Source organism: Oncorhynchus mykiss, chromosome 30, assembly GCF_057628025.1.
Source record: "Oncorhynchus mykiss isolate SJ-2025 chromosome 30, ASM5762802v1, whole genome shotgun sequence".
In the NCBI taxonomy this organism is placed as follows: domain Eukaryota; kingdom Metazoa; phylum Chordata; class Actinopteri; order Salmoniformes; family Salmonidae; genus Oncorhynchus; species Oncorhynchus mykiss.
This window is the reverse complement of record NC_143051.1, coordinates 15,590,065-15,601,868: the sequence shown is the minus strand read 5'-3', so window position 1 is coordinate 15,601,868 and position 11,804 is coordinate 15,590,065.

The following is an 11,804-nucleotide window of genomic DNA, read 5'->3' as shown; positions in this document are numbered from 1 at the left end:
CTACTTCCCCAGAATCGGATGAACTCATGAATACCATTTATGTCTCTGTGTGCAGTTTGGGGATTATTGAAGTTACAGTAGCATGCCATGAGTCATAAATCATATTATTTTGAAAATATCATGACAATACCCGCACACTCTCAAATGCTAATTTGCAATCAACGAACAAAAACCTACTCACCAGTTATTTTGGCCACTTTTTCAGGATCCAATCCATCTTTTATCCCTATCTTCTCCCCTTTTAGCTTTGCCACCTAGAATTGATCAAATTAAATAAGTTCAATGTGTCATAAATAATTCCCCAAAGTCATAATGACACAGACCGATATTAAAATGTTAGCTAGGTCTGAAGATAATGACTCTGGCTTATCTGTACAATGCTACATATAATACATTAATTTACAGTGCCTTCGGAAAGTATTCAAACCCCTTGACTTTTTACACATTTTGTTACCGTGCAGCCTTATTCTAAAATTGATTAAATAAAAATCTTCAGCAATCTACACACAATAAGAGTGACTGACCCTAAAAAGGACCTTTGGCATCGATATGAGACAGAAAAATGTATTCTAGTGTCTGAACAAAGTGTAAATAGGATCAATTCAGTCTTCTCTAAAGCGGATATTTGCAAGATGATAGGCAAAAAACTAAAAGATGTAAATATAAAAAATACTGTCCCATTTACATTGTGTAATTTATTGACAGTCCCTGTCATGTATTGTCATGTTGTGTCTTGTTTCTGTCCTTTCCCTTCACCCTGTCTCCCTCTGCTGGTCGTTATTAGGTTACCTTTTCTCCCCCTCTTTCCCCCAGCTGTTCCTTGTCTCCTCCTAACTACCTCGTCACCCCTTTTCCCACCTGTTCCCTTTTTCCCTCTGATTAGGTCTCTATATCTCTCTCTGTTTCTGCTTCTGTCTTTGTCGGATTCTTGTTTGTGTTTTTCATGCCTGAACCAGACTATCGTCATGTTTGCTGCAACCTTGTCCTGTCCTGTCGGAATCTGCCGGTCCATCTGAGCCTACCTATGTTTTGTTATTAAAGAAGTTCTGTTTACGTTAATTCGCTTTTGGGTCCTCATTCACGCACCGTAACAGAAGAATCCGACCAAGAATGGACCCAGCGACTTCGGATCCTCTCCACTCAGCCGTCGAGATCCAGGGAGCGATGCTAGGCAGACACGAGCAGGAATTGTCTGCTGCTCGACATGCCGTTGAGACCCTGGCCACCCAAGTCTCCAACCTCACAGAACAGGTTCACCATCTCCGCCTCGATCCACCGGCCACTTCCAAGGCTTTCGAATCTCCGGAGCCCAGAATCAATAACCCGCCGTGTTACTCTGGGGAGCCCACTGAATGCCGCTCGTTCCTCACCCAGTGTGATATTGTGTTTTCTCTCCAGCCCAACACTTACTCCAGGAGCACTGCTCGTGTCGCCTACGTCATATCTCTCCTTACTGGACGGGCTCGTGAGTGGGGCACGGCAATCTGGGAGGCAAGGGCTGAGTGTACTAACCAGTATCAGGACTTTAAGGAGGAGATGATACGGGTTTTTGATCGATCTGTTTTTGGGGAGGAGGCTTCCAGGGCCCTGTCTTCCCTATGTCAAGGTAATCGATCCATAACAGACTACTCTATTGAGTTTCGCACTCTTGCTGCCTCCAGTGGCTGGAACGAGCCGGCTTTGCTCGCTCGTTTTCTGGAGGGTCTCCGCGCAGAGGTAAAGGATGAGATTCTCTCCCGGGAGGTTCCTTCCAGCGTGGATTCCTTGATTGAATTCGCTATTCGCATTGAGCGACGGGTTGATCTTCGTCACCGAGCTCGTGGAAAGGAGCTCGCGTTCTCCGTTGCCCCCCTCTCCGCATCACTACCATCTTCCTCTGCCGGCTCGGGTGCTGAGCCTATGCAGCTGGGAGGTATCCGCATCTCGACTAAGGAGAGGGAACGGAGAATCACCAACCGCCTCTGTCTCTATTGCGGTTCTGCTGGTCATTTTGTCACTTCATGTCCAGTAAAAGCCAGAGCTCATCAGTAAGCGGAGGGCTACTGGTGAGCGCTACTACTCCTGTCTCTCCTTCAAGATCCTGCACTACCTTGTCGGTCCATCTACGCTGGACCGGTTCGTCAGCTTCCTGCAGTGCCTTAATAGACTCTGGGGCGGAGGGCTGTTTTATGGACGAGACCTGGGCTCGGGAACATGACATTCCTCTCAGACAGTTAAGGGAGTCCACGGCCTTGTTCGCCCTGGATGGTAGTCCTCTCCCCAGGATTCAGCGTGAGACGCTACCTTTAACCCTCACTGTTTCTGGTAATCATAGCGAAACCATTTCTTTTTTAATTTTTCGTTCACCTTTTACACCTGTTGTTTTGGGCCATCCCTGGCTAGTTTGTCATAATCCTTCCATTAATTGGTCTAGTAATTCTATCCTCTCCTGGAACGTCTCTTGTCATGTGAAATGTTTAATGTCTGCTATCCCTCCTGTTTCCTCTGTCTCTTCTTCACAGGAGGAGCCTGGTGATTTGACAGGGGTGCCGGAGGAATATCACGATCTGCGCACGGTGTTCAGTCGGTCCAGGGCCACCTCTCTTCCTCCACACCGGTCGTATGATTGTAGTATTGATCTCCTTCCGGGAACCACTCCCCCCCGGGGTAGACTATACTCTCTGTCGGCTCCCGAACGTAAGGCTCTCGAAGATTATTTGTCTGTAGCTCTTGCCGCCGGTACCATAGTCCCCTCCTCCTCTCCCGCCGGAGCGGGGTTTTTTTTTGTTAAGAAGAAGGACGGGTCCCTGCGCCCCTGCATAGATTATCGAGGGCTGAATGACATAACAGTGAAGAATCGTTATCCGCTTCCTCTTATGTCTTCAGCCTTCGAGATCCTGCAGGGAGCCAGGTTTTTCACTAAGTTGGACCTTCGTAACGCTTACCATCTCGTGCGCATCAGGGAGGGGGACGAGTGGAAGACGGCGTTTAACACTCCGTTAGGGCACTTTGAATACCGGGTTCTTCCTTTCGGCCTCGCTAACGCTCCAGCTGTCTTTCAGGCATTAGTCAATGATGTCCTGAGAGACATGCTGAACATCTTTGTTTTCGTTTACCTTGACGATATCCTGATTTTTTCACCGTCACTCCAGATTCATGTTCAGCACGTTCGACGTGTCCTCCAGCGCCTTTTAGAGAATTGTCTTTTTGTGAAGGCTGAGAAGTGCTCTTTTCATGCCTCCTCCGTCACATTTCTCGGTTCTGTTATTTCCGCTGAAGGCATTAAGATGGATCCCGCTAAGGTCCAAGCTGTCATTGATTGGCCCGTCCCTAAGTCACGCGTCGAGCTGCAGCGCTTTCTCGGCTTCGCGAACTTCTATCGTCGTTTCATCCGTAATTTCGGTCAGGTGGCAGCTCCTCTCACAGCCCTTACTTCTGTCAAGACGTGCTTTAAGTGGTCCGTTTCCGCCCAGGGAGCTTTTGATCTCCTCAAGAATCGTTTTACATCCGCACCTATCCTTGTTACACCTGACGTCACTAGACAGTTCGTTGTCGAGGTTGACGCGTCAGAGGTGGGCGTGGGAGCCATTCTTTCTCAGCACTCCCTCTCTGACGACAAGGTCCACCCTTGCGCGTATTTTTCTCATCGCCTGTCGCCGTCGGAACGTAACTATGATGTGGGAAACCGCGAACTGCTCGCCATCCGCTTAGCCCTAGGCGAATGGCGACAGTGGTTGGAGGGGGCGACCGTTCCTTTTGTCGTTTGGACTGACCATAGGAACCTTGAGTACATCCGTTCTGCCAAACGACTTAATGCGCGTCAGGCGCGCTGGGCGCTGTTTTTCGCTCGTTTCGAGTTCGTGATTTCTTATCGTCCGGGCTCTAAGAACACCAAGCCTGATGCTTTGTCTCGTCTCTTCAGTTCTTCAGTAGCCTCCACTGACCCCGAGGGGATTCTCCCTGAGGGGCGTGTTGTCGGGTTGACTGTCTGGGGAATTGAGAGGCAGGTAAAGCAAGCACTCACTCAAACTCCGTCGCCGCGCGCTTGTCCTAGGAACCTTCTTTTCGTTCCCGTTCCTACTCGTCTGGCCGTTCTTCAGTGGGCTCACTCTGCCAAGTTAGCCGGCCATCCTGGCGTTCGGGGTACGCTTGCTTCCATTCGCCAGCGTTTTTGGTGGCCCACCCGGGAGCATGACACGCGTCGCTTCGTGGCTGCTTGTTCGGTCTGCGCGCAGACTAAGTCCGGTAACTCCCCTCCTGCCGGCCGTCTCAGGCCGCTTCCCATTCCCTCTCGACCGTGGTCTCACATCGCCTTAGATTTTGTCACCGGACTGCCTTCGTCAGCGGGGAAGACTGTTATTCTTACGGTTGTCGACAGGTTCTCTAAGGCGGCTCATTTTATTCCCCTTGCTAAGCTTCCTTCTGCTAAAGAGACGGCACAAATCATCATCGAGAATGTTTTCAGAATTCATGGCCTTCCGTCAGACGTCGTTTCGGACAGAGGTCCGCAATTCACGTCTCAATTTTGGAGGGAGTTTTGCCGTTTGATTGGGGCTTCCGTCAGTCTCTCTTCCGGCTTTCACCCCCAGTCTAACGGTCAAGCAGAACGGGCCAATCAGACTATTGGTCGCATCTTACGCAGTCTTTCTTTTCGCAACCCTGCGTCTTGGTCAGAACAGCTCCCCTGGGCAGAATACGCCCACAACTCGCTTCCTTCGTCTGCGACCGGGCTATCTCCTTTTCAGAGTAGCCTCGGGTACCAGCCTCCGCTGTTCTCATCTCAGTTCGCCGAGTCCAGCGTCCCCTCCGCTCAGGCTTTTGTCCAACGTTGCGAGCGCACCTGGAAGAGGGTCAGGTCTGCACTTTGCCGTTATAGGGCGCAGACTGTGAGAGCTGCTAATAAGCATAGAACTAAGAGTCCTAGATATTGTCGCGGTCAGAGAGTTTGGCTCTCCACTCAGAACCTTCCCCTTAAGACCGCTTCTCGCAAGTTGACCCCGCGGTTCATTGGTCCGTTCCGTATTTCTCGGATCATTAATCCTGTCGCAGTGCGACTTCTTCTTCCGCGATATCTTCGTCGCGTCCACCCGGTCTTCCATGTCTCCTGTGTCAAGCCCGTTCTTCGCGCCCCCGCTCGTCTTCCCCCCCCCCCCCATCCTTGTCGAGGGCGCACCCATCTACAGGGTCCGTAGGATTTTGGACATGCGTCCTCGGGGCCGTGGTCATCAGTACCTAGTAGATTGGGAGGGGTACGGTCCTGAGGAGAGGAGTTGGGTTCCCTCTCGGGACGTGCTGGACCGTGCGCTGATCGATGATTTCCTCCGTTGCCGCCAGGTTTCCTCCTCGAGTGCGCCAGGAGGCGCTCGGTGAGTGGGGGGGTACTGTCATGTATTGTCATGTTGTGTCTTGTTTCTGTCCTTTCCCTTCACCCTGTCTCCCTCTGCTGGTCGTTATTAGGTTACCTTTTCTCCCCCTCTTTCCCCCAGCTGTTCCTTGTCTCCTCCTAACTACCTCGTCACCCCTTTTCCCACCTGTTCCCTTTTTCCCTCTGATTAGGTCTCTATATCTCTCTCTGTTTCTGCTTCTGTCTTTGTCGGATTCTTGTTTGTGTTTTTCATGCCTGAACCAGACTATCGTCATGTTTGCTGCAACCTTGTCCTGTCCTGTCGGAATCTGCCAGTCCATCTGAGCCTACCTATGTTTTGTTATTAAAGAAGTTCTGTTTACGTTAATTCGCTTTTGGGTCCTCATTCACGCACCGTAACAGTCCCTAACTATCTCCAGAGATGGGTTATCCAAAGTTAAATAAACTTTTCCACGTTTGCAAACCAGCTAGCTGAAGCTAAATCAGGAAGTGTAGTCGCCCTTTAATAGCTACACGTTATAGTTACGGGACTCAATGCTCATACAGTTGAAGTCAGAAGTTTACAGACACCTTAGCCAAATACATTTAAACTCAGGTTTTCACAATTCCTGACATGTAATCCTAGTAAAAATTCCCTCTTAGGTCAGTTAGGATCACCACTTCATTTTAAGAATGTGAAGTGTCAGAATAATAGAAGAGAGAATGATTTATTTAAGATTTAAGATTCTTTCTTTCATCACATTCCCAGTGGGTCAGAAGTTTACATACATTCAAATAGTATTTGGTCGCATTGCCTTTAAATTGTTGAACTTGGGTCAAACGTTTTGGGTAGCCTTCCACAAGCTTACCACAATAAGTTGGGTGAATTTTGGCCCATTCCTCCTGACAGAGCTGGTGTAACTGAGTCAGGTTTGCAGGCCTCCTTGCTCACACACACTTTTTCAGTTCTGCCCACAAATGTTTCTATAGGATGAGGTCAGGGCTTTGTGATGGCCACTCCAATACCTTGACTTTGTTGTCCTTAAGACATTTTGCCACAACTTTGGAAGTATGCTTGGGGTCATTGTCCATTTGGAAGACCCATTTGCGACCAAGCTTTAACTTCCTGACTGATGTCTTGAGATGTTGCCTCAATATATCCACATAATTTTCCTACCTCATGATGTCATCTATTTTGTGAAGTGCACCAGTCCCTCCTGCAGCAAAGCACCCCCACAACAGGATGCTGCCACCCCTGTGCTTCACGGTTGGGATGGTGTTTTTCGGCTTGCAAGCCTCTCCCTTTTTCCTCCAAACATAACGATGGTCATTATGGCCAAACAGTTCTATTTTTGTTTCATCAGACCAGAGGACATTTCTCCAAAAAGTACAATCTTTGTCCCCATGTGCAGTTGCAAACCGTAGTCTGGATTTTTTAAATGGCAGTTTTGGAGCAATGGTTATGTCGATATAGGACTCGTTTTACTGTGGATATAGATACGTTTGTACCTGTTTCTTCCAGCAACTTCACAAGGTCCTTTGCTGTTGTTCTGGGATTGATTTGCATATTTCGCACCAAAATACGTTCATCTCTAGGACACATCTCCTTCCTGAGCGGTATGACGGCTGCATGGTCCCATGGTGTTTATACTTGCGTACTATGAACATTCAGTTCTATGACAACAGCTCTGGTGGACATTCCTGCAGTCAGCATGCCAATTGCCCACTCCCTTAAAACTTCAGATATTTGTACAGATGAACCTTCAGGCGTTTGGATATTGCTCCCAAGGATGAACCAGACTTGTGGAGGTCTACAATTTTTTTTTCTGAGGTCTTGGCTGATTTCTTTTGATTTTCCCATGACGTCAAGCAAAGATGCACTGAGTTTGATGGTAAGCCTTGAAATACATCCACAGGTACACCTCCAATTGACTCAAATAACGTCAATTAGTCTATCAGAAGCTTCTAAAGCCATGACATAATTTTCTGGAATTTTCCAAGCTGTTTAAAGGCACGGTCAGCTTAGTGTATGTAAACTTCTGACCCACTGGAATTGTGAATTATAAGTAAAATAATGTCTATAAACAATTGTTGGAAAAATGACTTGTGTCATGCACGAAGTAGATGTCCTAACCGACTTGCCAAAACTATAGTTTTGTAACAAGAATTTGTGGAGTGGTTGAAAACAAGTTTTAATGACTCCAACCTGTAAACTTCTGACTTCAACTCTAGTTGTTCTGGAAATTGGCCCAATATTGCTCTCTAGAGGGATTTACACGGTTATCCAAACGTAGTGCCAGGGTAAGCCTACACTAAACACAGACCTTATTTTAAGTGTTTCTAAAATCCCATAGGGGAAGAATGTATGGTGGAAAACAATTGGAACCATTTCCTTGTTTGATGGCTAGGTTATATGGGTATTATGACTCATACTGTAATACTCTATAGGCAGAGGGTAGCTTAATTAGCCTTATTCTCTGTAATAATGGTATGGGAATAATGATGCATTTTATTTGTAAAGTGGTTTCTTGCATCAAACAACATTTTCAGTCACCTCCTTGTCTGAAGGACAAGTGGATGAACAGGCTAATGTCAAGCCATTCATGTTTTTTTCAAAAGACTGGATTGTAGGCCTACATTGAACATCACACATTGGCTGCTACTGTAGGCTGAATGATATAACAGCCATTTCCATGTTTAAATGTTATTCGATGCATTTTCACCATTGTTTTTTATGGTAGGCCACTCTGGTAAGTCTACATAATGATCAAATAGCCACAGTAACCTACATGGCCACTGTTAAAACTATAATTTAAAGTGGGTAGAGCATCAGTGTCCACAGTAAACGAGCACTGGAAGTTGCACAGAATGAAGTTGCTCCCCTGCAATGAAGTTGCTCCCCTAAAACCGAAGTTGCTCCCCTGCTGATTTTTTTAGACTATCAGGGAGCAGGCTCTTACCAGCATATTTTTCTGCATAAAATCCTATTGTCCTCTCAACAGCAGAAATATGACAAACATAGAGAGCATTCGGAAGGTATTCAGACCACTTGACTTTTTCCACATTTTGTTACATTACATCCTTATTCTAACATTGATTAAATTGTTTCCCCCCCTAATCAATCTATACACAACATCCCATAATGACAAAGCAAAAAATATATATACTTAAATATCACATTTACATAAGTATTCAGACCCTTTACTTAGTTACAGATGTTTCTGCGTCTATTTAGTCAGTTACAGTCTTGTCAATTGCCACTGAAAAATAGGTGTTTGATGAATATTTGAGTCATTATTTTTGTTGACGAAATTAACACTGATATGCAAAGGTGTGGACTCGAGTGTCACAGGGCATGTTCGACATTGCAGCCGACTGCCAAATGACTGATCAAATCAAGTTATATTTGATTTTGACTGATCTACAAATCACCTTGCATCATAAATAACGACTCATTATTATCTGTTTATCAGTCAGTCAGTCAGTCACAATTTACCCATGACACATCACGGTTTTGATGCTCTCGAACACAGCGACAAATTTGATGACTTCTGACTCAAGTTGATAGAAAATAAAATATCTTTAGACTTGACTTCGACTTGGAGCCTCAAGGCTCGGGACTCGATATTGACTTTAGAATGATGACTTGAAATTGTCTGCCCATGTTTTGTAACATTTTGTAACTCATTTTGTGGCACAGAGTCCATGAATTATTCTCCACCCAGTCAGAGACAGTAGCCGCAACATCTTCCTCTGATTGGACCAGCAAACTGTCAATCAACACAGGTCGGGTGAGTTAGCAAACAGATTGTTGATTTTCTGTACAGCTTTTAGATCAGGGCAGCGTAAACATCAAATTGTAGGGAGATAGGATTGCCATGTTCGCTTTGCAAGCTCACCAGCAATGGATCATCACGCAACAACTACTAGCATAGGTCTTTCTCATAGGGGATTTTAGAAACACTTCAAATAAGGGCCAATTTAAAACTTGCACAATAAAGTACACAGAATTGTCAATTTGATGAAATGTGGGCAACTTATTCATTACTACATTTAGCTAACATTAGATAAGAATCCAGAGATTCTTACATTTGCCTTGATTCGGCAGTCTCGTTCAGATCATCATGGCATTTGTTGTTCTTTAATGCAATAAATTAGCATTTCATTTTTGGCGGGTAAATACATATATTGATAAAAATCACCTTGTCCTAGAGAGATTTACACTATTATCAAAACGTCACTACACTAAATGAAACACAGCCCTTATTTTAAGTGTTTCTAAAATCCCCTATGGGGAAAATGAATGGTGGAAAAACGATTGGAACCATTTCCTTGTTTGACCGCTAGGTTTATGGGTATTAGGACTCATACTGTGGTACTCAACCAGTTAGCAAGTCAGAAATGTCAGAGTACTGACTAGTACATGAATGTGGCATTCGTCCCACCTCTGCTGATATGTGGTTGAATCATATTCTACCTGTTTTTTCCATGATTAACTGAACCTGTGGCAGACACACATTCCTCTGCATTTTTTATGTTCAGTAGTGTGGTCAAGTGCCACAAAGAGGGACTTAGGAAAATTGCAATTGGGTCAGAACAGGGCAGCATGGCTGGCCCTTAGATGTACACAGAGAGCTAATATTAATAATATGCATGTCAAAATCTCCTGGCTCAAAGTGGAGGAGAGATTGACTTCATCACTACTTGAATGCACCGAGATGTCTGTTTGAACTACTGATGCACAGCTCAGACACCCATGCATACCCCACAAGACATGCCACCAGAGGTCTCTTCACAGTCCCCAAGTCCAGAACAGACTATGGGAGGTGCACAGTAGGTTACTAGGTGGTAACTAGCCTCCCCTAAGAACAATGTCTAATAGCTGACACAAAAAAGCAATGTTGAGGAAAAAGATGATATGTGGAGGAAGGTCATGCTTTGGCGAATAAACTATAAACTGAAATAAATGGCTTCAGTTTACACTTTTTTTTGTGTTATTTCATGAAATGTTGTTTTCAGAAAAACTGCCCCCGACAGGATAACTGGCTTCTGGGGGTGCCAGTTAGTTACCCTGGTAGAAGATTATGGCAATCATGATTATGGCAAGTGTGTTAAAATCCATTTAATCAGTTATATTTAGAAATGATTTAGTAAGTAATACTTACAAGCTAAGTCTAGTTGTCTTATTTTAACTATTTAAATAAAATAAGGGGGGGTAATGGTGTTGCACATGTCACCATTCATATCCTCACTATGAGGAGATTTGATGTAAAGTTTCTCTTTTTAACTCACCTGCACATACATTTTCTTTGTTCTTTCTTTGTTGTTCCTTTTCCATACAATCCATTATGTACAATTGTACTAAATATTATTTGCTTAACGCAATATTCTAAATCCCAGCAGTCTTTAAAATGACATTCAGGAGCAAAAGGTTATCAATAGTTTTTTCATTCATAAAAATGTTTTATTAATTGGAATATAATATTGGAGTGGAATATAACTAATAACATTGGTTTAATAATAACTTAACTAATTAACTCAGTGTAACATTTATGTGGCAACTCTCTTATGCTCTGCCATTGCATGATTCTAATTTGTAGATAGGTCACAAATAAAGCTATCCCCAGTAAAATTGGAACACAACTCATGAGTCCACCTCCTGCACTGCTCACACCTAATCCAGTCCCCACCTGTGACTGAAAACAGGGGGAGAGATGCCAATTGAAAAGCTCTCTCTTAAAAACGTAGGTAACTATCTAGCGATATGACATAATGATGTAAAGCTATCAGTCACTTGTGGAAACATTTAGAAATGCAATTAAGTTGCATGATCTTTTTAATGTATTTTACCTCAGACGATCTGGTAGTAAGGTTGCTAGCTAGCACTCCTTGCAGCTTATGCTAACTAGCTAGCATTTACTGCTAGTGAAGTTGCTAGCTAGCAAGTTAGCATAAACTAGCTCTAACTGGGCTAGTCTTTGTCTAAATGACAGGTAGAAACACATTCCTAACCATAAAGTATTACTACTTTACTCAAAATTATTAAAAAAAATTCTCTCCAAACAAGTGGATTATTTATCTTAAGGATTTCCTACTTCTATATTTAAAAACATTTTTTTTTAGATCGAACGTCATTGGAATATATCTACAACTTTTTTTACATTTACATTTTTTTGATCAACTTACCACAAAATAATTTTGTTGATATATCTCTGAAAGTTGTGATAACACAAAGGACATTTTTTGTTGAGTTAGAGCAGTGGCAGACAAAGTGTTGGGGAAATAATTTGGGGACATCTTGTGGTCTTAATGTGAATTAGTACCCTAGTACATAGAGCATGACTACGTGGAACACAAATACACATTATGGAACAGCACGGACACATGCATACAAAAACAAGATTATATACGCACTATACACACATGTACACATTGATTTTGTGATGTAGATATGTGGTAGTAGAGTAGGGGTCTGAAGGCA